The sequence below is a fragment of the Molossus molossus genome, unplaced genomic scaffold (assembly GCF_014108415.1).
Source record: "Molossus molossus isolate mMolMol1 unplaced genomic scaffold, mMolMol1.p scaffold_m16_p_12, whole genome shotgun sequence".
In the NCBI taxonomy this organism is placed as follows: domain Eukaryota; kingdom Metazoa; phylum Chordata; class Mammalia; order Chiroptera; family Molossidae; genus Molossus; species Molossus molossus.
The window spans coordinates 33971374-33996806 of record NW_023425347.1 but is presented as its reverse complement, the minus strand read 5'-3'; the positions used below and the strand labels follow the sequence as shown (position 1 = coordinate 33996806).

The window sequence follows — 25433 nt, the reverse complement described above, 5'->3', positions numbered from 1 at the left end:
TGAAAATTAACCCCTTATCAGATATATCATTGGCAATTATTCTCTCCCATACAGTGAGTAGCCTTTCCATTTTGATGATTGTATCTTCCACTGTGCAGAAGCTCTTGAGTTTGATGTAGTCCCATGTGTTCATTTTCTCTTTTGTTTCTATTGCCTTAGGTGATGTATCAGTGAAAATTCTGCTGCGTATGATGTCTGCAATTTTGTTGCCTACAGTTTCTTCTAGGATTTTTATGGATTCATGAGTCACATTTAAGTCTTTTGTCCATTTTGAGTTTATTCTTGTGTACGGTGTAAGTTGATGGTCTAGTTTCATTTTTTTGCATGTAGCTGTCCAATTTTCCCAACACCATTTATTAAACACCAGGCTGTCCTTACTCCAATGTATGCTCTTGCCACCGTTGTCAAATATTAATTAAGCATATTGCCTTGGGTCCATTGCTGGGTTCTCTTTTCTGTTCCACTGGTCTATATGCCTGTTCTTGTGACAGTACTAGGCTGTTCTGATTACAGTGGCTTTGTAGTATAACCTGAAATCTGGTAATATGATCCCTCCAACTTTGTTCTTCTTTTTCAAGATTGCTGTAGCTATTCGAGGTCTTTTTTGGTTCCATATGAACTTTTGAAGTATTTGTTCGAATTCTGAGAATTATGCTGTTGGTATTTTGATGGGGATTGCATTAAATCGATAGATTGCTTTGGGTAGTATGGACATTTTAATGATGTTAATTCTTCCAATTCATGAACAGGGTATGTGCTTCCACTGTTTTATATCTTCCTCTATTTTTTTTTTCAATGACCTGTAGTTTTCTCCAAATAAGTCCTTTATTTCTTTGGTTAAATTTATTTCTAGGTATCTTAATTTTTTTGCCATAATGGTAAATGGTATTGTTTTCTTAGTTTCTCTTTCTGTAAGTTCATCATTGGTGTATAAGAATGCCATTGATTTCTTGACATTAATTTTGTATCCTGCTACTTTGCCAAATTCATTTTTTAAGTCTAGTAAATTTTTGATAGAGACTTTGGGGTTTTCTATGTATAGTATCATGTCATCTGCAAATAATGACAGTTTCACTTCCTCCTTTCCAATTTGGATCCCTTTTATTTTTCCTTCCTGTCTGATTGCTGTGGCTAAGATTTCCAGTACTATGTTAAATAAGAGTGGTGAAAGTGGGCATCCTTGCCTTGTTCCTGTTCTTAAGGGAAATGCTTTTAGTTTTTGTCCATTGAGTATGATGTTGTCTGTAGGTCCTTCATATATGGCCTTTATTATGTCTAGATATGATCCCTCTAGTCCCACATTGCTGAGTGTTTTTATCAGAAATGGATGCTGGATTTTGTCAAAGGCTTTTTTGGCATCTATTGATATGATCATGTGGTTTTTATTCTTCATTTTATTTATGTGGTGTATCATGTTTATTGATTTGCGAATATTGTACCAGCCTTGCATCCCTGGGATGAATCCCACTTGGTCATGGTGAATAGTTTTTTGATATATTGCTGGATCCGATTTGCTAGTATTTTGTTCAGGATTTTGGCATCTATGTTCATCAGGGATATTGGCCTGTAGTTTTCTTTCTTTGTAGTTTCTTTTTCTGGTTTTGGAATTAGAATTATGCTGGCTTCATAAAACGCGTTTGGAAGTTTTCCATCCTCTTGAATTTTTTGAAATAGTTTGAGGAGAATTGGTATTAGTTCTTCTTTGAATGTTCGGTAAAAGTCCCCCATGAAGCCATCCGGGCCTGGGCTTTTGTTCGCTGGAGAGTCTTGATTACATCTTTAATTTCTTCTGTTGTTATTGGTCTGTTCAAGTTTTCTATCTCTTCCTGGTCCAGTTTTGGGAGACTATGTGTTTCTAAAAATTTGTCCATTTCGCTTAGATTGTCTAATTTATTGCTATATAATTGTTCATAGTAGTTGTTAACAATCTTTTGTATTTCTCTGGTGTCGGTCGTTACTTCTCCTCTTTCATTTCTTTTTATGTGTATTTGGGTTCTCTCTCTTTGTTTCTTGGTGAGTCTAGCTAAGGGTCCATCATTCTTGTTTATCTTTTCGAAAAACCAGCTCTTTGTTTCATTGATCCTTTGAATTGTTTTTTTAGTCTCTATATCATTTATTTCTGCTCTGATCTTTACTATTTCCTTCCTTCTACTTGTTCTGGGGGTTTTCATTTTGTTTGCTCTCTAGTTCTTTAAGTTGTGAGGTTAGATAGTCTATTAGAGATTTTTCTTGTTTTCTGAGGTAGGCCTGTGGTGCTATGAACTTCCCTCTCAGAACTGCTTTCACTGCATCCCATAGATTTTGTGTTGTTGTGTCTTCATTTTCATTGGTTTCCATGAAGTTTTTCATTTCTTCCTTGATCTCCTCGGTAACCCATTAATTGTTTAATAACATGCTATTTAGCTTCCATGTGTTCAAGTGTCTTTGCATGTTCTTGTTGCAAGTGATTTCTAGTTTCATGCCATTGTGATCTGAGAAGATGATTGATATCATTTCAGTCTTCCTGAACTTGTAGAGATTTAGTTTGTGTCCTAACATGTGATCTATCTTTGAGAATGTCCCAGGTGCACTTGAGAAGAATGTGAATTCTGTAGTTTTGGGGTGTAAATCTCTGTAGATATCTATTAAATCCATTTAGTGCTTCATTTAGAGTCTCTGTTTCCTTGCTAATTTTTTGTCTAGAGGATCTATCCACTGATGTCAGCGGGGTGTTGAAGTCCTCTGCTATGATTGTATTGCTATCCATTTCTCCTTTGAAGTCCTCCAGAAGACTTTTAATATATTTTGGTGCTCCTATATTCAGTGCATATATGTTTATCAAGGTTATATCTTCCTGTTGGATAGATCCTTTCAATAGTATGTAGTGGCCTTCTTTGTCTCTAGTTATGACCTTCATTTTGAAATCTATTTTATCAGATATGAGTATTGCTGCCCCAGATTTTTTTTCTTTCCATTTGCTTGGAAGATTTTTTTCCATTCCTTCATTTTCGATCTATGTGAGTCTTTTGTTGTGAGGTGCATCTCTTTTAAATAATATATACATGAGTCATGCTTTCTTACCCAATCAGCTATTCTGTGTCTTTTAATGGGAGCATTCAATCCATTTACATTTAAGGTGATTATTGATATGTACTTATTTATTGCCATTTTTGTTTAGTGCGGTTATATTTTTCTTCCTATTTCTCCTGCTAATTACAGCAGCCCTTTTAACATTTCTTGTAGTGCTGGTTTGGTGCTAATGTATTCCCTTAGCCTTTTTTGGCTGGGAAGCTCTTTATTTGACGTGCTATTTTGAATTATAGCCTTGCAGCGTGGAATAGTCTTGGATTCAGATCCTTGTTTTTCATGACCTTAATTACCTCATGCCATTCCCTTCTGGCCTGTAGTGCTTCTGTTGAGAAGTCAGCTGAGAGCCTAATGGGGTTTCCTTTGTAGGTAACCTGTTGCTTCTCTCTTGCCGCGTTTAGTATTCTCTCTTTGTCTTTAATTTTTGGCACTTTGATTGCTATGTGTCTTGGTGTGGGCCTGTTTGAGTTCTTCTTACTTGGGGCTCTCTGTGCTTCTTGAACTTGAATGCCTTCTTCCTTCACCATATTAGGGAAGTTTTCTGTCACTATTTCTTTGAATATATTCTCTAACCCTTGCTCATTTTCTTCTTCTTCGGGGACTCCTATGATGTGAATGTTATTACGTTTCCAGGTGTTTCACATTTCTCTTAAGCTATCTTCCCATTTTTTAATCATTTCTTACTTTTGATTTTCTGATTGGTTGATTTTTTTTTCTACCCTGTCTTCTAATTCACTGATCCGGTCCTCAGCTTCCTCTGCTCTGCTATTTAGACTTTCCAATGTGTTTTTTATTTCTCATATGTCATTCTTCATTTCTCCTGGTGGTTTTTAATTTCCAACTGATTGATTTTCAACATTTTTATGTCTTTACTCATGGTGCTCATGTCCTTACACATGCTGTTGAGCTTTCTCAAGATCCTGGCTCTGAATTCTAGTTCTGTTAACTTGCTTAACTGCACCTCATTTATCTCATCTTCAGTAGAGGTCTCTTGTTCTTTCATTTGGCTTTCGTTTCTGTGTTTCACCATTTTGGCTAACGCAGTGGGCTTTGGAGTCTGCCAAATTTTTCCTGTGGGTGTGGGTGTTCTGCTCTTTGTGGCTCCCTCTCCTGGGTTTGGATGAAGCAGCGAGGGCCCACATTAAACACCACTGTCAAGTCTTACTTTCCTGGTTAGAGTTGCTATCCCAGGGAATGGTAGTTATCCTCTAGCTTTTTTGCCTGGAGGCTATTAGTAGTGGTCACCTGAAGAACCTTGGTTTCTGAGTTGAATAAAAAACTCCCTCAGGTGCTCAGTGTAAGAGGATTTCCTGAAGGTGGGGCAGATGCAGGTTGTTAATGGGCCTCAATTAGCATTTCAATGGCCACCTTGTGGGGTTGAATCTCTGAGGGAGGGGCTGTCCCATATCCCCAGGGCCCTGGGAAGGAGTAAGATGACCACAGTCCTGAGTGGCTGCAACTCAGCAAAAGCTCTGAGCGCCCTCCAAATCCTGAGTGTCCCCACACAGTTCCAGTCCAGTCTGCCCTCCCTCTGCCAGAGCCCAAGGTGACTGGCTGTGGCTATTTTAGCGTCTGTCCTGCTTGGGACTTTAACCTGAGGGCACTGCTCCCAGCTAAGGCCCTCGCAGCTCCCAGCTGAATGCGCAGCTCCCAGCCAAGGTCACAGGTCCCAGCCTAGGCCGCCGCAGGTCCCAGCCCAGACCGCTGCAGACCGTGGGCTCCTGGCACACGTCTTCGCAAGCCTACCAGGATTGAGTCAGGGTCCCTGGTTATGTGGTTCTCCAAGCTGCTTTTTCCTGACGATTTGTCTTTATTTTTGTTGTAATTCCAGTTTGGTCCTGGGAGATGGTCTGTGTAGCTTCCATTCACTCCGCCGCCATTTTCAGTCCCGGGGCTGGAAAGTTTTCCTGTGGGATCTGTCCTGGGCAGTGTAGGACATTTAAGAGCTGTTAGCAGTAGCATCTTTTCTGCTAACCCACCCATTGCGATAACCAAATAGGTTTCCAGACATTACTAAATGTAAACTGGGGGCCACATCACTACATTTGGGAGCTATTGAACTGGAATAATGAAAACCTCTATTTAATTATATCCCAATCTCATTACAGGTGTTCTGAGGTCTAAATAGACATAAGAGCTTAAACAAGTATGAAAGAAGGGACCACTTAACAATGCCTAAGGAAGATGTCTTCTTTTACTCAAATTATGTTTAATTTACCTGATTCTCTGTGGAGAAGATTAAAGTAACATGATCCAACACACTGAGATATTTATTTGATGTTGTTGTTGTTGTTGTTGTTGTTGTTGTTGTTTCTGCTTTATCAATAAGTAAGAAAGTGTGTGCTATGTTATTAAAATTTTTCAATGGTTTATTTTTATTCAGAAGGATACTAAGTATATAATTGAACTCAGAATAAAATCTAAATTCTCCATATTAATACAAAGCAAATTTAAGCAAAACCTTTAAACTTCTTGGTGTTGCATAGTACATTTATCACTTAGAGATGGTGGTTTCCTTTGAGTGACAGAACCATTAAAGCAAACCTAACACAGTGGTGATTGCCATATGATGATGATGATGGTGATGATAATGACAACAATAATGACTGAGACAAATACAGTATTAACAAGAGCTCACCTTCACCAATTCACATTTTGTGTATTGCTGATAAATTTTAATATTTTTTAAACAGTTACAATGCAGAAAGAGAAACTTAAATGTATTCCTGGAAGACATCAAATGGGTACTTTTTTTTAAATCCTCACTCAAGGACATTTTTTCATCTATCTTCAGACAGAGTGGGAGGGAGAGAGGGAGGAAGAGAGAGAGAGAGAGACATCTACGTAAGAGAGACACATCGAATGGCCGCCATCCACATGACCCCAACCAGGATCGGGGACAAACTGCAACCGAGGTACGTGCCCTTAGCGGGAACCGAACCCGGGTCTCTCTTTTCCACAGCTGACACTATAACTGATAAGCCAAACCAGCCAGGGCCAAATGAGTACTTTTAAACAGTGTATTTAAGGATTTCACACCATTGCAGTCATTAACAACCACCCTCAAGCCTTAGTAGTCTATAACTGACATATATATAACACTGTATGAGTTTAAAGAGAACAATAATTAGGTTTTAAAATTATCTAGTTCAAAGGTTTTGCAGCCAGAAAAACCATCTCTATGTCATGCCAGGCCACCAGAAACGGGATGAGCTGGCAACCTAACAACTACTGAAACCGAAAGCAGTGAAGAGCTACTTTTAGCACAGGCTCATTTCCGGGAAGGCAGCTGCCTTTCCGCAGGAGCAATCCAAGCGCCCAATTCTGACTAAGTGCAGACTAGAATGTGGAAATAAAAAGTGTTCAGACAATCACTGCATCTCCCTAAAGGGCTTTGCATACTTTTTGGACACCACATTCTTCCACTGGGTCCACTTGTATTTTATGGGCCAAAAACATTTCATGGAATGTGCAACTGCTGCTCGTTTGGAAACTTGAATAAAATTCCAGGATAATGTAATTGAAAATGGATAATTTAATTTACAGTGTGTGTGCCTGTCTTTTTGTGGTGCATTTTGCCATAGTTTCTCCCCCTCCCCCCCCCTTTATTGATTTGAGAAGGAGGAAGTGAGAGGGAGAGGGAGAGAGAACATTGATTGACTGCTTCCTGCATGCCCCCCACTGGGGATTGAGCCTACAACCTGGGCATGTGTCCTGAGGGGGAATCAAACCAGAGATCTCTTGGTGCATGGGTCGATGCTCAACCACTGAGCCAAACCAACTGGACATTGCCACAGAGTTTCCAAAACAGAAGTGTCTGGGCACTATATGAACTCTTAGAATTATTGACACATAGCTTCCTTCTTTCTTATAGCAGAATAGATATTGGGATAACAGTATAAAAAAGATAAAAGTGCTTTTCATTTTAACCCTTGACTTCCAATTCTCTCGCTTTCTTTTTTAGATAGGTAGAAATTCTTTTAAAAAATCGTTTATTGATATTTATTATTTTTTAGAGAGAGAGGAAGAAAGAAGAAGACAGAGAGAAAAACATCGAAGTGATAGTATAACATGAATTGGGGATGAAGCCCTAGCATGTGCCTTGACCAGGAATCAAACTGGCAACCTTTTGGTGCACGGGATGACTCCCAACCAACTGAGCCACCCTGGCCAGGGCATGACCCCCAGTTTTTGATAGAGAGGAAAATGGGTGTGTTTGTAAATTTCACTAATTTGCCTATTGGAGCAGAGGGGAAACTACAAGGATGTGTCAGCAGAAACCCAAGCAAGAGAATGAGGCACACTTGCTTTGTTGGAGAACGTTTAATTACTCCTAGAAGGAAAGTAGTGAGTAAAGGACACACTAGAATAGGACGGGGAAGGCGGAGCCAGCAGGCTAGAAAGGGGCTGGGATTCAGTGGATTGAAGAGCTCAGTTCCCTTCAAAGATATGATGGGCAAATAAATCCTAGGGTAAAAGATGCCCTCTCCCATTTTCAGTAAAATTTATTATACTCGCATAACCTTTTTGGATAGTCTTACATTTGTCAGTGAGGGCATAGGGGGTGATATATGCAGCTCTATATAGGATTAAATTACTATCCCAAATGTGTTGTTATTTCTGAAGAAGACTTTTGCAGGAATCAGACAGTGAGACAGCATGATCTAAGCTAGTCCTTGAAACTATCCAAATGTCACAAGAAACAATGGGCATCACTTCTTGATCTGCTTTCCCCTTTCGGATGCCATGTAATTTGATACAGTATGTTTGAGTTGAAGAAATGGGTTTTTATTCCAATAAGTAACCTCTGCAGAGTGAAAATGTGAACTAGCAATTAAGAGCTTTGAAAGTGGATTCCTTTGGAAGAGCATGGAGGTTCAGCCACATATTTCTGCACTGTTTCAAGTACTTTACTATGTCTCATGTGTTCAGAGAGTGTCTTAGAACCTAGGTTCCCTGCATAAGATTGGCTCTGAGGTAAGTACTGAAGAATCAACTGCAGATTATGCAGCCAAAAACTAAGAATGAGCCCTGGCCAGTTTGGCTCAGCGGTTGGAGCATCGGCCTGCAGACCAGAGTCCCGGGTTCAGTTCCCACTAGGGGCACGTATCAAAATAAATAAATAAATAAATAAATAAATAAGATCCTATAGACACATAAAAAATGAAAGCAGTCAAAATGTGTTTCAATGGGTAAACCCAAATATTATATCTGTACCCACAAATGTGGCTATTCAAGAACATAGAAACTGATACATTGACACATTTACTTCTTTCCAAAGGTAATAACACCCTAAGAAGGGTTCATGTAAATATCAAAGTTACAGTCAAGACTTAAGATTGTCTTCAATCCTTACATTTTTTTGCCCTACTATTTAGCTACATATAGTACAGTTGAACTAGTGAATGAACAAATGAGTGAATGTAGAGTAGACCCTTAAATCCCTCTCTGCAGTATATGTCAAGGTTGACTGTAAGAATGTCTCATAGATCTTTGCACTGACTGTTTCTGAACAGCACTGTTGCTCACTACAGTGTGAGCACCATCAGCTACCAGGCTCTGAAGTAGCTACAGTATCCTTATAGATACTGTAGCTACCATGCTTTACTTAGTCAAGGAAAATGGTAACTAAGACTGCTTCTCTTTCCTGCGACTCAAAATCAGGGCTGGAGATTAGGTGGTAGAAAACGAATGGAAATGTTCATAACCTGGCTTTGAAACAGGAAAAACGACATGCAGGACCAGATGCCTGATGCCACAAAATTCAAACTTATGAGACAGGTTCTGGCTGATACGGAAAGAGATGTATTTAGGAGTCAACAGCCTGAGATAACAGCTGGCTCATGCTTTCAAAGCTCTGTCAGCATCTCAGGCATCCTGGCTGGGTTATACAGGGGAGCCGTAGGAAGAGAGCAGCTAAGGAATTTCGGGGATGTGCAGTTTCTCAACTCTGCTCTTAGGTCGTTTTAATATTATCTCCTGCAAGCATAATTACAGTGCTCCATTTGTAATTTTACCAATGATGTCCTGAGAAAAGGCATGTAGGCAGGCTTCCTGCTGGTTCTGATGTGAATTTCTGACACTTGCCCAATTCTTGGGGTCAGGGTCTCTCCTTGGTCAGTCAGGAACTACAACTGCCGATGTCTACAAAATACATGAATTTTCTATGAGTTTGTTAGTACACCCTATTCTATAGTTACTACCTGATTAGTATGTTATGTTTTTCAATAACTGTTACAGTTCCTAGTGAGATTTGGGAATTGTTTTGTCAGATGCTTCTTGTTCCTTAGGTAATATTGTATCTATGCAGCTAAACTAAAAAGAGCTAATCATGGCATGATCCTCTCTAGGACCTGATAAAATAGAAGACTCCACTAAGTTTATGAATTTCTTTGTAGGCTTTAGACTGTATGGGGTTTCATACTGAAACTGGAGATAGAGAAACAACACTAGATCAAATATATAGGGTGTCCCAAAAATGTATACACACTTTGAATAATTATAAATACCCATGGGTTAAATCAGTAAGAAAGAAATATCTTGAGCTCTCAGCTGTTAAGTGTGTATACATTTTTTTGGGACACCCTGTATGAGTACTTAAATAATACATTGATATAAATCCTGGTATCAGAGCATGACCTGGTTGGTGGGAGTTTCAGTAGGAGGGGGGATTCAGCACTTGATGTCAATTGTTATTTGAGATGCTAATGGTGATTATTGAAAAGTAATTGATAATTCCTTTTTATAGGCTATTACCACTTGAAAAACTCTAGAAAGTAGAGTTTAAGCTCACGCAGGAAACTTAGGCTCAATGTTGGTCCAAATGATCTTAGACCAATTTCTACCCTGAACAAAATGTAATGTTAGAATCAGTACTTTTATGTTCCGAGGCTTGCATATTTGTCTTCCTTATCAAATGCTCCTTTTGCTCTATACTGAGAAAAACACCTTTTCAGTTTAGACGTTACTAAGCAAAAAAATCAAAATTAAGTAATATGACCTAATTTAAAAATATATATATTGCCCGCTGGCGTAGCGTAGTGGTTGAACGTTGACCTGTGCACCAAGAGGTCTCTAGTTTGAGTCCCAGTCAGGGAACATGACCAGGTTGTGGGCCAAATCCCCAGTGGGGGCATGCAGGAGGCAGCCAGTTGATGTACTTTCTCATCGATGTTTCTATCTCTCCCTCTCTCTTCCTATCTCTCTAAATTCAAAAAGGAAAAAATATAAAAAAACACATATCATACGGACTATATTATCAGTGCATAGATAATTACATATTTCAGAGAAAGGGTATTTATATTTTTAAAGGTCAAGAATAAAATTATGGCCCAGTTGGTATAGCTCAGTGGTTCAACAATGACCCATGCACCAAGAGTTCGCCAGTTCAATTCCTGGTCAGAGCACATGCCCAGGTTGAAGGCCAAATCCCCAGTGGGGCATGCAGGAGGTGGCCAATCGATGTTCTCACTCATCAATGTTTCTATTCTCTCTTCCTCTCACTTCCTCTCTCTCTAAGAAAAAATCAATAAAGAAAAATAAATAAATAATACAATTATGACATACTCTCCTGTGAACTGATGATTAGCACCAATTCAGTGCCAACAAGGATCTCCAGTTTGAGGTGCTGTGAAGAAGAAAACTTTATTCAGTGCAAAACAGCTCAGTTGTGGTACAGCAGGGCTGTGAAGGCTGCAGGATAGGCCTGGGGCCTGGCCCCGCTCGGATTAGCAGCTCTGCTCTGCTCCCTGCCAGTCTGCTTTGTGCTGTAAGGGTCTGCCCCACTCTGCGATATGTTTTTTCTTCTACTCTCTGCTCAGGTCTACTTATTCTGCTCTAGTGAAAGAGCTTTGGTGTTTCAGCTCAGACAGGGAGAGGCCATCTTCATTCTTCAGTGGAAAGAGAAAATGGGCTCCTGGAGACAGAGGGGAGTGGCTTACATGGACAGGAGTCTCCATCCCTGGTACCTAATTGGTCCAACCTCATGCAAATGAGGACTCCAAGTCATCACAGTTTGGAATCTAATTTGATTGGTCCAATAGGTATTGTCCTGATTGGCAGAAAAGAGCCACTTTGATTGGCCAGAGCTGTGCAGCTTTAATTGGATGGGAAAAGCCTTAATCCTATTGGTTGAAGGAGGATTCTGGATGAACTTAATAACGGCTGGCTCAGCTGGCAGAAACACAGAACAGGCAGGCAGCTGAGCGCAGGCTTCTCCATGGAGTGTAGTTTGAGTGAGAGACCCCTGAGCAGAAATGACTGCTGGGCTTTGTTTTTAACAATATTTGAGCCAGGTTAGCCACCAGGAGCCCTTCTCAGTAGGTGTCTTTTAAAAAAAAATTAAAAATCAGTATTCACATGCCGACAAGATGACCAAATCCTTCATTTTACATACATAAAGACATCACTTTCTTCATTTTTATAACACATCCAATTAGGGTTACCTCAGCAGGTTGGATTTCTTTAAATTTCAGGTAAAGGTCTGGCCTTTGACTGGCTCCTGGAAGAAAACCTCTAAGCCCTTGGAATATCCGGCCTAATAAATGATTTAAATTGATGAAGGCCTTGGGCCATATCAGGTCGTTGATGTGAAGATCTTGGTACACAGTTTCAGTTTGATCTCTAAAGGGCCTGGGGTCTAAGTCACTAAGTTCAGCCACTGAGCACTCCATGCTGACTTGACTGCCTCTAATTGTAACACTGGATATCAAGGCCTGAGTGAGCTGCCCTGGTCGGCAATATCTCGTACATGTTGGCACATTTTGATTCTAGGAGAATTAGATGCTGCCCGTAAAGCTCTCCTGGGAGAACACAACTGAAAGTCTGTGCCTGGCCTCTCCTGGCTCTAGCCCAGGCACCTTATGCTTTTGCTGGGCTTTAACATGTAGCTTTTCACTGTAATGAACCATAACATCATGCACAAATCTTTTCTGAGTTCTGAGTGTCCTTCTAGTGAATCATTGAACAAGGTGTGGTCTTAGACACTCTTGAGTTAGGTTTGTCTTCAAAATAGGATTTACTAGAATAACCCTGACTCATTGAAATATGGTAAAAGCCTGGTTTGGATAAAAGAAGTGGTAGTGATTAGGATTTGTCTCATTGTGTACTAATTGATTAGACATTTAGTCTTCTTGATCTATATACAACCATTTAATAGCATTCTTGCAACTACCATCAAAGAAATCTGAAATAGATCCATTCACTCTTCAAAATATCAGATGTGACCTGTCATGAAATACACAATGCTGAAAACCCAGAAGTTGTATCTGTTTCTAGATCTGCCTGCATCACCCTAAAAAGCACAGAAGAAATTATTTCTTTGATCCAACATGAAACTTGATAATCAGTTTTCCCTACAGGATCAGCTTTCCATTATATTTTATATGTAAGTGGCTAAGCAACCTCTTTATGATTGAGTGTTAATTAGCAACATACCTACATTATGTCTCAAAGAGCATCGTTTGACTGACATATAGTATAGGGATAGTTTAAGGGCTTCACCTATTAACAAGTTCCCCCGTGGTGGTAAGTGTGGCTTACATAGACCTATTAGTATTTATACTTGTTCTATTTCTTGTTAGTGGCTCAGTTAGATCATCTTTACAAGGCACTGCATCCATCCCTTCATTGCTGTGAGTGTTCATTGCTAAAAATCTCCCAGCTGCTCCCTTCCTTGGAGTATTTCCCTTAACAGCATGGTAGCTGCTCTGTCCAAGATGGATGGCCCCCAGAATGCCTGATGTGGTACAAATGTCTAGCATGGGACAGACTCTCATGCTATTGGTGCTACAGAGATACCAGTGGATCAGCTTGAAGCCATTTATTTTTAAACCTGCAACCACAGCCTCTTTTAATTTTTATTTTCTTGCCCTCTCCTGCTTCCTTCAGACCCCTTCCATCGAAAGCACTCCCTCCATAAATTATGAGCACAGGAACCCATCACCAGGTCTCTGCTTCTAGAGAATGTGACCTAAGACATTACTAATCCTGCTTTGTGGTTTGGTACAGGTAGAATTCATTTGATGTTTCTTATTGTGCTTTTAAAAAAAAGAATGTATATTCTACTGCTGTTGGGTGTAGGGGTCTACATTAAGACATTAGGCCAATTGTGTTCATCATGTTTTTAAAATATCTTCTAAGTTTACATGACAGTTTTTTGTCTGTTATTTTTATTTTGTTTACTCAAATGTGCAAAAATCATTTTTATGTCTCCTAGTAATGAAATGAAAAACATTCTCAGTTCTTTAATTGATCACATTATAAATGATTATATTTAGACTTAAATCATGAAACTCAAAATCATAATCCTCAAAACAATTCTAGGACCTTATTACACTTGATCTATATCCAGAATCCTTCTGAATTATTTTATGTTAATTTTATCTTTTCTTTTTCAATCCCAGAGTACATTATTATGATTTTTTTAACATTCAGTCGGTATTTATTGTTTGACATATCTTCATTCACTTTTGTTCTGAAGACTTTATATTTGGCTATCTTTATTTCTTCCTAAAGTAAAGTACTTAGAACTTTTTTAGACTAGATTTATTCGAGAAACTCTCCTTCATATATAAATTGTGCACCCAGTTTTGTGAATTGTGCTTTTTTGCCATACATCTTGGTTGACGATTACATTTCACTGCCTTGCACTTTTTCTATTGCACTATGGTTTGACTACCCCTACAATAAAAATCATGAGAGCTCCTCCCACCCTTTCCGCCATGTAGAGACACAGCAAGAAAGCAGCCTTCTGCAAATCAGGAAGAGAGTTCTGACCAAGAACCCACCAATGCTCGCACACTGCTTTCGAAATAACAGCCTCGAGAACTAGAAGAAATAAAGATGTGCTTTCTAAGCCACACAATATATGATAACTTTTCATAGCAGCCTGAGCTGAGACATACCATGATACTGATTACTATTATTGTATGTACTTGGCTTCTGATATTTAAGTGCCAACACTTGGCCTCCACGTGTCTCGGTTTATCATCCCCAACACTATCAGGCTCCCAGTACTGCAATGGCACCTGTCCCTTTGGCTCTTGCCTATAGCAGGGAGGCCACCACTGCACTTTTCAAAATGACAGCATCCCTCTCACCAGTGCACATTCTTACTTTTGGTGATTTGCTTCTAATACCATAAAAGTATAATTTAGAGATAGGAAGTAGAAGCTACTCTAGCTGAGATGTCAAAGACCTACAGGAAAGTGTATATCTTAGTTTTGAAACAAATATGGGGGATCAAGAACAAGGACTATATGAAAACAAGGTTAGGATAAAAATTTTATACTTTGACTTAATCTCAGTCCCCTAATTGTGCAGGGTGCTGTCATTTCTAGGAACAGTGAGAACTTTCATCATCTAATAGACTTTTTTATATTTTTCTTATTATTATTATCATTAGTAGTATTACATTTTACATTTCCTTTGTTATTTATTTATGAAATGATAATACAAGCCTTCATTATAGTACTCAAAAGAAAGAGTATATAATGAAAAGCATGTGACTTGTTTACCCTGATCCCACCCACTTCTCCAGAGTAGAAACTGATATTACTAGCTTCAAGGGTCCCCATAGATATGTGATGTGTACATATGTATGATTGCACACAATAATTACATTTATCCCAATAAACATGTTATACACACCTTGTGTACTAATTTTTTCACTTTACAGTGTATTTTCAAGATGGTTTTATAGTGATAAAAATAGAGCTGACCTTTCCATTTATTTACTAGCTGCATAGTATTCCAGTATATGCATAGGTTAAATTTATGTTACCATTTACATAGGTAAATATATAAGTAATTTCCAGTCTTTTGTAATTTAAAATGATAACTGAATGGATTGTTTATAAGTATATTTATTTAAACATGTATATTTCATAAAGTAATCATGCTATATCAAAGCATAGAAGCATTTATTTTAAGTAATGTGGTCTAGGCATTGACATATTTAAGTAGGCACTTACTATGTTTAAAACTTGAGAAGTGAAAGTGAGAATACACCCCCAAACGAGAAGGAGCATGTATCTGCATTCTATAATTTCTTTAATGGGATGACTCATTCTTATGAAACAGGGAGCCAAAAGCACTCACAATATTACCAATAAGTTTAGCAGGAGCAGACAGTATTGAAGTGATCTCGGTGCCAACTCTATCTATGGCCCTTGCAATCCAGGGGGAATTATCCTTTTGAGTAGCAGAAATCACTTTTTTCAAGTAATTGATCTCATCATTCATCTCTTCAGCTTTCTTCATAAATCCATCTTTAATCATATCTTCTTGAACCTTAAAAAAAATGAAGGGGGAAGTAAACCATTTTAAATTCTCATTTTTTTTCAAGATGTACATTGTGTATTTAAGAACATATTCTTAAATACTTGAACTCTTTCCTTTCATTCTTAAAATTGTTCTCTCTTATCCAATCAAGGGAAATTTTGCAACAAGTTGGACCTAAACACTGAAAAAAAGCAGAGTGTACAGACTACAAATATTCACACACCAACAGGTTTTGCTAGGATGGGAAACCTGGCCTGGGGAAAAATGTAATATGTAATGTAAACCTTATTATGTTTCATCATAATACCAGTTGAGAGGTAACCTGGTCTGCTGGCACTAACTGCGAGCCCCCCTTGGAATAATGTGGTCAACCAAAATGTAGAAATAATGGGAATGTATACATTGTTCTAGGCCTCCGTCATAAACATGTACAAATGGCCAATCGGGAATCCTTCCTTTGCCACATGATAACGTGGGTAGCCTATCCATGCCCGGGAGCAATGAAGAAAATGTAACAGCTGTTGTTTCCCTGCGTTTTGAAGTCTGGACATTTCTGATGGTTTACTGTCAGCACAGATCTACCTCAGGGCCTCTGGGTGGTCGTAGGGTAAATAGCAGTGATCTGGGTAAAGCAAACCAGGTGGTGCACATATTACATGTGTTTCAAATAGCTGTTTAACCAGGCCACAGAAGATCATTTTTAAATACCCCAGAATAACACCTTAAACCCGATTTATGTTCTCCAAGTATTCAGAGTTGAGATGTTTTTCCTGACCATTCCAGAATGTATGTACGGAATCTATTTCAAAATCATTTTTACGAAGAAGGGGAACCGGGGGGGGGGGGTTGAAATTTTAATAAAACAGAGGCAGTAAATGGCAATGGTGCTTCCTTCCATGACCTTGCTGTAACCTTCTCCAGCCCACTGAGGAACCAAGACAATGACCATGTAGCAAGACTGAAGCCACAGCCAGAATTACCTTCAGTTTATGCTTTAACATCATATTCTACTCTCTTAGAAAGTTCTCTCTCTCTTGCCAGCTTCTCCCTCAGTTGAAGTATATTTTCCTCAAGGCTCCTCTTCTGCGCCTCCATCTGCTGCTGCTGCTCCTGCAGTTTCTGTCTCATCAGCTCCTGTTCCTTCTCAGCTGCCTCCTTCCTGGCCCGCTCCTCTGCCCCAGGGAGGTTTGAGAGAGGGAAGGAAATCAGTGAGGACAAGTCGCTACCATCTGAGCTCAGAGATAAAACCAAACTGGAGGGGGAGGTGGGGAGTCTCTGAATCCCCCCTTGTCCACACCATTGAGAGCATTTCAGAGTGTGATGGGAAAGGCCCCGACTGGCTGTGCCCTGGTTGTTTTCAGATTTAGCAGAGGATGTCCCACAGAAGAAGAAAAAGTTCCTTGTTTCAGGAAGGGTTTGTTCTCACACTTGCTGTCCATTGTGAGCATAGCCCTGACCCATACCTGCCATGGCCTTCTCCTGGTCCGTGAGCGCTTTGTCTGCCTGCAGGGTGGATTTCTCTATCGGTGCCTGAGACCGCAGGAAGCTCTGGAGGACCTCATTCACCCGAGGAAACAAGAACAAAGAGCCTTAATGTCACCTGGTCGGTGTGGCTTCATGGTTGAGTGTCGACCCATGCACCGAGAGGTCGCTGGTTGGATTCCCAGTCAAGGCACATGTCCAGGTTGTGGGACACATCCCCTGTGGGGGACATGCAGGATCGGCCAATCGGTTCTCTCTCGTCGATGTTTCTAGCTCTCTCTCCCTCTCCCTTCCTCTCTCTCTAAAATCAATAAAGGAAAAAAAATTTTTTTAAAAAAGAACCTCAATGTCCACTGAAAGAATAGTGCTACAAAACCAAGTACTTACATGAAATTTTTCCTTCGTGATTAAAACTCTATTGTGGCTTCACACATCGCCCAAGCTCCTTAGGGTGACCAGAGGCTCTGCATACTCCCTGCCTCCTATCTCCCTCCTTCTCTCTCCAAGTGCTACCTCCTCTGCCCACTCTGGAGCCCAGCCAGTGAGAACCACCTTCGGTTCCAAAAACTCACAGCCTCTGCTGCCTTTCTATATTTGCCTCCCAGGGTGAAATGTTGTCTCCAGTTGGTGTTGCTGCTCTCCTCTGCCACCTGCTGGCTGTAGCTCTAGGCAAATCACTGTAACCCACCCTCGCCCTTCAGTTCAGATGTGTTAAATGTGGACAAAAAGACTTCCGGTCAAGATAGTGGCGTAGATAAATGCGGTATCGCCTCCTACCACAGCAACATCAAAATTATAACTAAACTACAATACAACCATCATTGAGAACTGCCTGAAATCAAGGTGAATGGAAGCCCTACAACTACAAAATTAAAGAAACAGCAACATCCAGTCTGGGAGGACAGGCAGAGGCATGGACGGGCTGGCCCCACACCGTGTGGCAGATAAAAAACAGGAGGACACCTTGGCTCTGAAGGTCCTCCCTGAGGAGTGAGGGGTCCCTGTCCCACATCAGGTGCCCAGCTAAGGGTTCCAGTGCCAGGAAGAGAAGTCCCCATCACTTCTGGCTGGAAAAACCAGCAGGAACTGAGGCTGAGGGAGGATGAAGCTGTCGGAGGCCCAGGCAGCTCTTAAATGGCCCGCACACGGACTTACTCAAACTTGCTCCCTCTAAGCTCGTAGAGGAGGCAGCTTGAGAGGTGCCAGAGCCATATACGGAAGAACTGAGCTGTTTGACCTCGGGACAATGGCTGGAGAGGCAGCTTTCTCCTGGACAGATATGCTGATGTTCCTTTGGTGAGCCCTTCCCTGGGACGGCAGACAGCTGCCATATCTGGGACTCCAGCAACCTGGCTCACACTGTTTGCCCTGCCCTGTGATTCCCTGAGGCCCTGCCCTACCCAACTTTCAGGCCCACCCAAGCTGTTTCCAAAGGCATTATCATAAGATTGGCCAGTCTTGGATCCTGTTTCAGAGATTCCTAAAATCTCTCAAACAAGCAGCATCTGGTCTCAACAAGCCCCATGTGTCTCGTGAAGTGGCCCCAGACCTGGCACTAGAAGCAGCCAGCCTTGGTTCACAACTTGGCTTTTCCTGGGCACTTCCAAGCCCAGCACAAGAAGCAGCCATCAGCAGATCACTTTGTAGCTTATGCTGGGTGGCCCCAGATAGAACACAGGCCGTGGCTGACCTTGCCCCAGAGCCAGCATACCCAGTGGACAACTTCAGGCCACATCAAAACACCACCACCCAACCACCTCCACAAGTGACACACTCAATGGGTAGACTCAGTGGGTACCAGAGCCTGGATGAAGTAAGTCTTGCTCTGTGCATTAAGCCCTTACACAGCTGATCCTCCAAGTTAGTCAGAGGCCAGTGGTCAGTAGGCACAGCCAGTCTTTGCAGCTAGTCAGACTGAGTAAATTCCTCCCATTGATGTGCCCACAGCAATAAAAACTCAATTACAAATGAAGAGTGTACAGTCCACACAGGGGTGCACCTCAAGGGCCAAGCTAGGGTGATCAGGGAGGCTGAGCCACTGGATCCAATGGACACCTACAACAATAGGCCACCATATGAAGCCTAGGGATCATAGCAACTCTACCTAATATATAGAAACAATCACAGGGAAGCAACCAAAATGAGTAGATATAGAAACATGTCCCAAATGAAAGAAAAGAATAAAACTCCAGGGAAATAATTAAACAAAATGGAGATAAGCAATCAACCACATGCAGAGTTCAAAACACAGGTTATAAGGTTGCTCAAGGAACTTGGTGAGACAGTCAAGGGATTTAGTGAGAGACCTACAAGGAACTTAAGGAGACCTCCAAGGAACTTAGTGAGAACATCAACAACATAAAAAAGGACCAGTCAGAAATGAAGGATGCACTAACTAAAATAAAGAATAATTTACAGAGAATCAATAGTAGAGTACGTAAAGCCAAGAACGAAACTATTGGTTTGGAATATAAGGAAGCAAAAAACACCCAATCAGAAAAGAAAAAAGAAAAAAGAATTCAAAGAATGAGGATAGTGTGAGGAGCCTCTGGGACAACTTCAAGTGTGCTAACATTCGCATCATAAGGGTGCCAGAAGAGAAGAGAGAGAACAAGAAATTGAAAACCTATTTGAAACAATAATGACAGAAAACTTCCCTAACTTGGTGAAGGAAACAGACATACAAATGCAAGAAGCACAGAGAGTCCGAAACAAGATGAACCCAAAGAGGTCCACATCAAGACACATCATCATCAAAATGCAAAAGGTTAAATACAAAGAGAGAATCTTAAAAGCAGAAGAAGAAAAGTGGTTCATTGACTACAAAGGACTTCTCATAAGACTGTCAGCTGATTTCTTAAAACAAACTTTCAGGCCAGAAAGGAGTGACAAGAGATACTCAAGGTGATGAAAAGCAACAACCTACAACCAAGATTACTCTATCCTGTGAAGCTATCATTTAGAATAGATGGACAAATCAAAAGTTTCCCAGACAAGTAAAAGCTAAAGGAGTTCATCACCACCAAACCAGTATTATATGAAATGCTATAGGGTCTCCTTGAAGGAGAAGAACAAAAATATGAACAATAAAATGGCAATTAATACATATCTATCAACAATTGAATCTACAAACAAAATAAGCAAGCAGAACAGAAACAGACTCCTAGATACAGAGAACTTTTTGTAGCTTGCCAGATGGGTGGGGGCTAGGGGGATGGGTGAAAAAGATGAAGAAATTAAGAAGTACAAATTGGTTTTTAGACTGATGAACCTCAAAGGAAGAGAGAAGAGAAGGCGGGATGAGATAACCAAAGAACTTCTACGCATATATGCATAACCAATGGACACGGAAAATAGTGTGGAGAAGGAAGGAAGGGGGCAGGATTGGGGAGGAGGGGTCAATGGGAAAAAAGGGGGAACATCTGTAATACGTTCAACAATAAAGATGAGTTTTTAAAAAATGTTGACAAAAAGTATAGATTCTTCTTAATGCTACTTGAAGCACCAAATTAAAAGTCTAAGGAAAGAGCTTAATATTATGCCTTAACATTAGCAGTTCAATATATATTAGTTACATTATAATCATTATTATTTTAATATTATTATGTGTTACCACCTGCTAGGCAGCCAATTTTCTCAGATTCATAAGTATTCTTACCCTCTATGCAACTGTCTAAGGGTTTGACTTTTCTCTTTTGATCAGCCTTGAATACAAAAACTCTGACCTTAACTTGTAAATTGTCTGCCTTTGGCACACTGCACATCATGTGTTTGGATGCAAAAATTATTATTTCTCTTCTGTGTCTCTTAGATTTCAGAAATCCATATTCATATGGATATGAATTATGGATTATAAAATATGGATTAGGGAATAAAAATTTTGACACTCTTTAGGAAGAAAAAACAAATTAATAGGCCTCAAAAGCTAAACAGTCATGATATCCCCATGCTCTCATATTACCCACAACTGGTGCTGTGCTCTCAGATGTTCAGGGGCCCCTCTTGACTTTCATCTGTAGGATCCCCATGCTCCCCTCATTCCTCACCTTCACTCCTTTCCTGGGGACTTGGAAGTAGTCCTCTTCAATCTTTTCCTTTGTTTCCAAGTAGAGCTTATGCCCACCAGGAACATAGAAAGTTCCTGCTGAAATACCTTCCAGTAGGGCCACTGAAAGCTGATCCAGTTTAGCCTGGCAGTACTTAACAGATGCCTCTTCATTCTGCTGCAACAAGAACCCATCCTTCTTACCCTGTATGATTTCCTGCAAGGGAAGTACAGAGGGACATCACCAGGAGGAACAGAGGAGGTAAAACTCCAAAGAATTGGGTAGAAGTAAGTCTAACTCTGGTCCTCATGAGAAAGCATTCTGTTGGAGAAGGACATGGAATGAAACAGGAATTACAAGACTTGATATATGCACAACCCTGAAAATTCCATGTAAGGCATGGGACAGCTTCTAACAGCCCTATGTCTCAGGTTCTTCATCAAAAATATCACGGTTGCCCTGGCCAGTTTGGCTCAGCGGTCAGAGCATCCACCCACGAACCAATGAATCACGGGTTTGATTCCAGTCAAGGGCACGTACCTCGGTTGTGATTCTTCCCCGGCCCTGGTTGGGGTCGTGTGGGAGGCAGCCACTTGATGTGTCCCCTTCACATCGACGTGTCTCTCTCTCCCTCTCTTCCTCTCTCTCCCTCACACTCTATCTGAACAAAAATAGAAAAATGTCCTCAGGTGAGGATAAAAAAAATATATCACGGTTGCATGACTTTATCTGTGGTTTCTTGCGGTTGTAACTTTCAGTAATTCTACCTTCAGTGACACAATAATACAACAAAGAGCCATACGAGTTCAAAATAGCCTGGAATGAGGGGGTGCTGAGAGAAATTTATTTTCTGGAAATGGGAGAGGTCTGAAAAAAGTGACTATCCTGATAATGACTTTTGGGTGTTCTGGGATGGCCTGAATTAAATAGAATTATTCACTTCAGAAAGATATCTATAGTGATTATGCATCAGAGATCAAAGAAATTTTTGAATAAAATACCTGAGGTTTGGGGGGGGGGGGGTGGAAAATTCAGTCTTTTGAAACTCTATGCCTCACGCAGACTGCAGCCCTGGCTGGTTTGGCTCAGCGGTTAAAGCGTCGGCCCATGGACCTGAGAGGCACGAGTTTGGTTCTTGCTAAGGGTACGTACTTCGGTTCCAGAATGTTCCCGGCCCCGGTTGGGATTGTGTGAATGGCAACCACTCAATGTGTCACTCTCATGTTGATGTTTCTTTCTCTCTCTTCCTCCCTGTCTTCCTCCTACTCAATCTCAAGATAAAAAATGCAAAAATATTTGGGTGAGGATAAAAAAAAATTTTAAAAAGAATGCAGACTATTGATCTATGAGTGAAAGAGGAGTCATTGGGTAAAAAAATGCTTGTCTAGGCTTCATTCTTCAAAGGAAGGTCACAAAGGGTAAATAAGTACTAAGACAAAGTACCACAAGCTTCTTCTGGAACATCTGGTCGTCATCCTTGAAGGAGCGCTCCATGAAGATGGCAATGGCTTCCCTCTCGCAGGCTGCGTGCAGGTCCAGCAGCTCCTGGAGCGAGTCTGTGGGGAAGCTCACTCGCTGGGCCATCTGCTCAGTGTAGTGATCGGCCGCCTTCTGCACGGCTGCTGAGTTCTCAAGCTCAGCCAGAGCTGTCACCCACCGCGTTCTCCAAACAAGGCACAGCTCCACTCTTGATGGTATCCACATAAGTCACCACCAGAGTCCTCAGGCCTAATAAACCAGGAAATGTAGGGGATAAATATCAAGTTTCACTCAATGGGATCCAAGATTCTGAGACTATAATTTCAGACCCCTCTCTCTCTCTCACCCACACATACACACACACTACTTCCTTCTACTATTGTTAGAGTATGCAGTTAGTAAGATATTAACAAGAGAGGAGGGAATGAATTGAATCATACATCTGATGAAGTTTCATTAAGTAGAGATAGATAGCTTTTCGGTCACCCTAGGGAGTCTCCCCAACTAATGCTGCTGGGAGAAAATGGTGCAGAGGGAATTCCTTTACTAAGTACATGAGCAGTAGAAGCCAGATGATGAAGAGGAACTATGAGGCATGCACAGTAGGAACCAAAATAGCAACCATAAAAGCAGGAAGGCACAAGCCAGAGAAAAAAAATTAGATAGGGGAATGGCACACACCCAGAAAAAGACAGGAAGGAGAGTGGATAGTTTGAAGGAAAGCCTGCTTCTTCCCAAACCCAAGGATATATAAGGAAGTTTAAGGAAGTAGCTGCTCTCTAGCCTGCCTGCTCTCTGTCTCCCTGAAAGTGTACTGTCGCTTTTTGCTTTAATAAACCTTGTCACTATCACCTAAAACTCCTCCTACGTGAGGGTTCCTGAAATTCTTTTCACAGGACACTGTAGAAAAACATATTTTCTCCAGTAACACTATTATCCCGTTGACTTAATTTTTATGTGTCTTCAGACCACAAGACTAAAAAAAATTCAATGTCTACTTTTATCTAACATACTAGAAGAAATCTAGAAAACATACTTTACAATTAAAACTATTAGAGGTAAATTGTTTACATAGGTAGACAGAATAGACGGGGTAAATATGATTATATTTATTCTTAATTCTGAAGCTTCCAGTAAATTTTCGGAGTTTATGGGCTAATATTTATTATTAACTTGCTCTAAACTCCCAAAATATCCTCTGTATTCTCCTTGCAAATCACATTCATTATAAAGGAATGACTGAAGAAGTAGTATATTCTGTTTTTAGACCTGGTTCGTGATTTATTTTCAGTAGATTTTTTTTTTTATATGTATGGATGCTGCAGATTTTACTGATGAAGGTTGTAATTTTAGAGAGGAAGTTATAAACCCCCAAAAGTGTGATAAGTATATACATGTTTCATGGAGTATGAGTATCTGTAGACCCATAATTCTACATAGAATCAAACAGAAATCCTAGAGAACAATCATGTAATATGTTCAACAAATGTTAGGCCCCACAGAATGTGAAATGAAGACTCATGTTTCCCCGTGATGGTGATACCCTCTCTGAGGGTCTTAGTCCTCGCCTGGGTGAAGAAGTAAGGACAGAACATCTTTGTTTGTTCCAGAAATTTAGGATCCAGTTGGTGTGTTGCAGCCTTCTCAATATGGGCTAGGAGATCTTTGTCATTTGATGGTCGGTCAAAGATGAAACACTTCCTTTTTGGAAAAAAGTTTCGAATGCACTCTCTGGTAAGATTGGATATTTGGGCTTTGGGATTCCTGCCTGTAGGATTAAAAACAAACAGACAAAAACAGATATTACCATAGGAACAGTCTGTGAACAAGAGACCTAATACTTTATGACTTTTGTATCTTTGCCAAATTCTATGTGTATAATTTCTGTTTATAACTCCTTGAGCATAGACATCAAATGCTTCTTAAACATCAAATTAACCAATGATACAACTCTGGGTAAAATTTTTTGAAGAGATCAAATATGGTTAAAAAAAAAACACCAAACAGACAAAAGCACCCTATTGCTGTTATCAGACCTAAAAATGATAGAGCATTGTCTATAGTGTCTATATTGATTAGTGAGTGAATGACTAACAGAAAAATAAGTCAATAAATATCTGACCTTCTTGATCGCATATGGAAATGAAGCTGGGGACCAAACTGAAGAGCCACAAACAAAGTTTAATTGAAACAGTGTTAGAAATAACACTCAGATAATTTAAGGAAAATTGTTTACATACTAAAAATGATGTGTACAGCATTAACTTTTTTGTGAACAAAAACCTCTGAAGAGTGAAGAGTAAATGTAACTAAAACATGATTTTAAGATGACACCACTAATCACTAAACTCTTCAGGTAAACAACTATATTTCATTTGACAGTTACTCTCCTGTCTAGACAATTTCTCATTGTTTTGAGAAAGCATAAATAGAAACATGAAGACAGGAATAATGGATGAGAATTGATATTTCTTTCAAGATTTCATCAGAAACATACACACCCATGTAAATGTATCACATTCAAATAATTTATTATTTTGAAATTATAACATGGATAGATATGCAGGAGTTGAAAAAAAAAGTTATGATATAGATAGAAAGAAGTAACATTATTAAAATGTCCATTTTTCCCAAAGTAATCTATAGATTCAGTGCAATTCCTGTCAAAATACCAGATGTTTTTTGCAGCACTAGAATAAATAATCCAAAAACTTATCTGAAGCTGTAAAAGACCCCAAATAGCCACAGAAATACTGAGAAAGAAGAATAAATTTGGAGGTATCATGCTAACTGATATCAAACAATACTACATGCCGTGATAATCAAAACAGCATGGTGCTGGAATAAAAACAGACTTATAGATCAATGGAACACAACAGAGAGCCCAATATAAACCTTCATAATTATGATCATTAATGTATTACAAAGGAGGCAAAACAACATACAATTGGTGTAAAGACAGTCATTCAATAAATGGTATTAGGGATATTGGACAAATACATAAAGAAATGAGCTAGACCCCCTTCTTACACCATATCAAGAATACACTTAAATGGATTAAAGACCTAAATGTATGAC

The 25433-nt window shown here is 40.0% G+C and overlaps 1 pseudogene; it reads right to left on the bottom strand.

Moving 5' to 3' along the window:
* Window positions 1-15007: 15007 nt before the first annotated feature.
* LOC118626727 overlaps window positions 15008-25433 on the bottom strand; it is a 14344-nt pseudogene continuing 3918 nt past the window's right edge.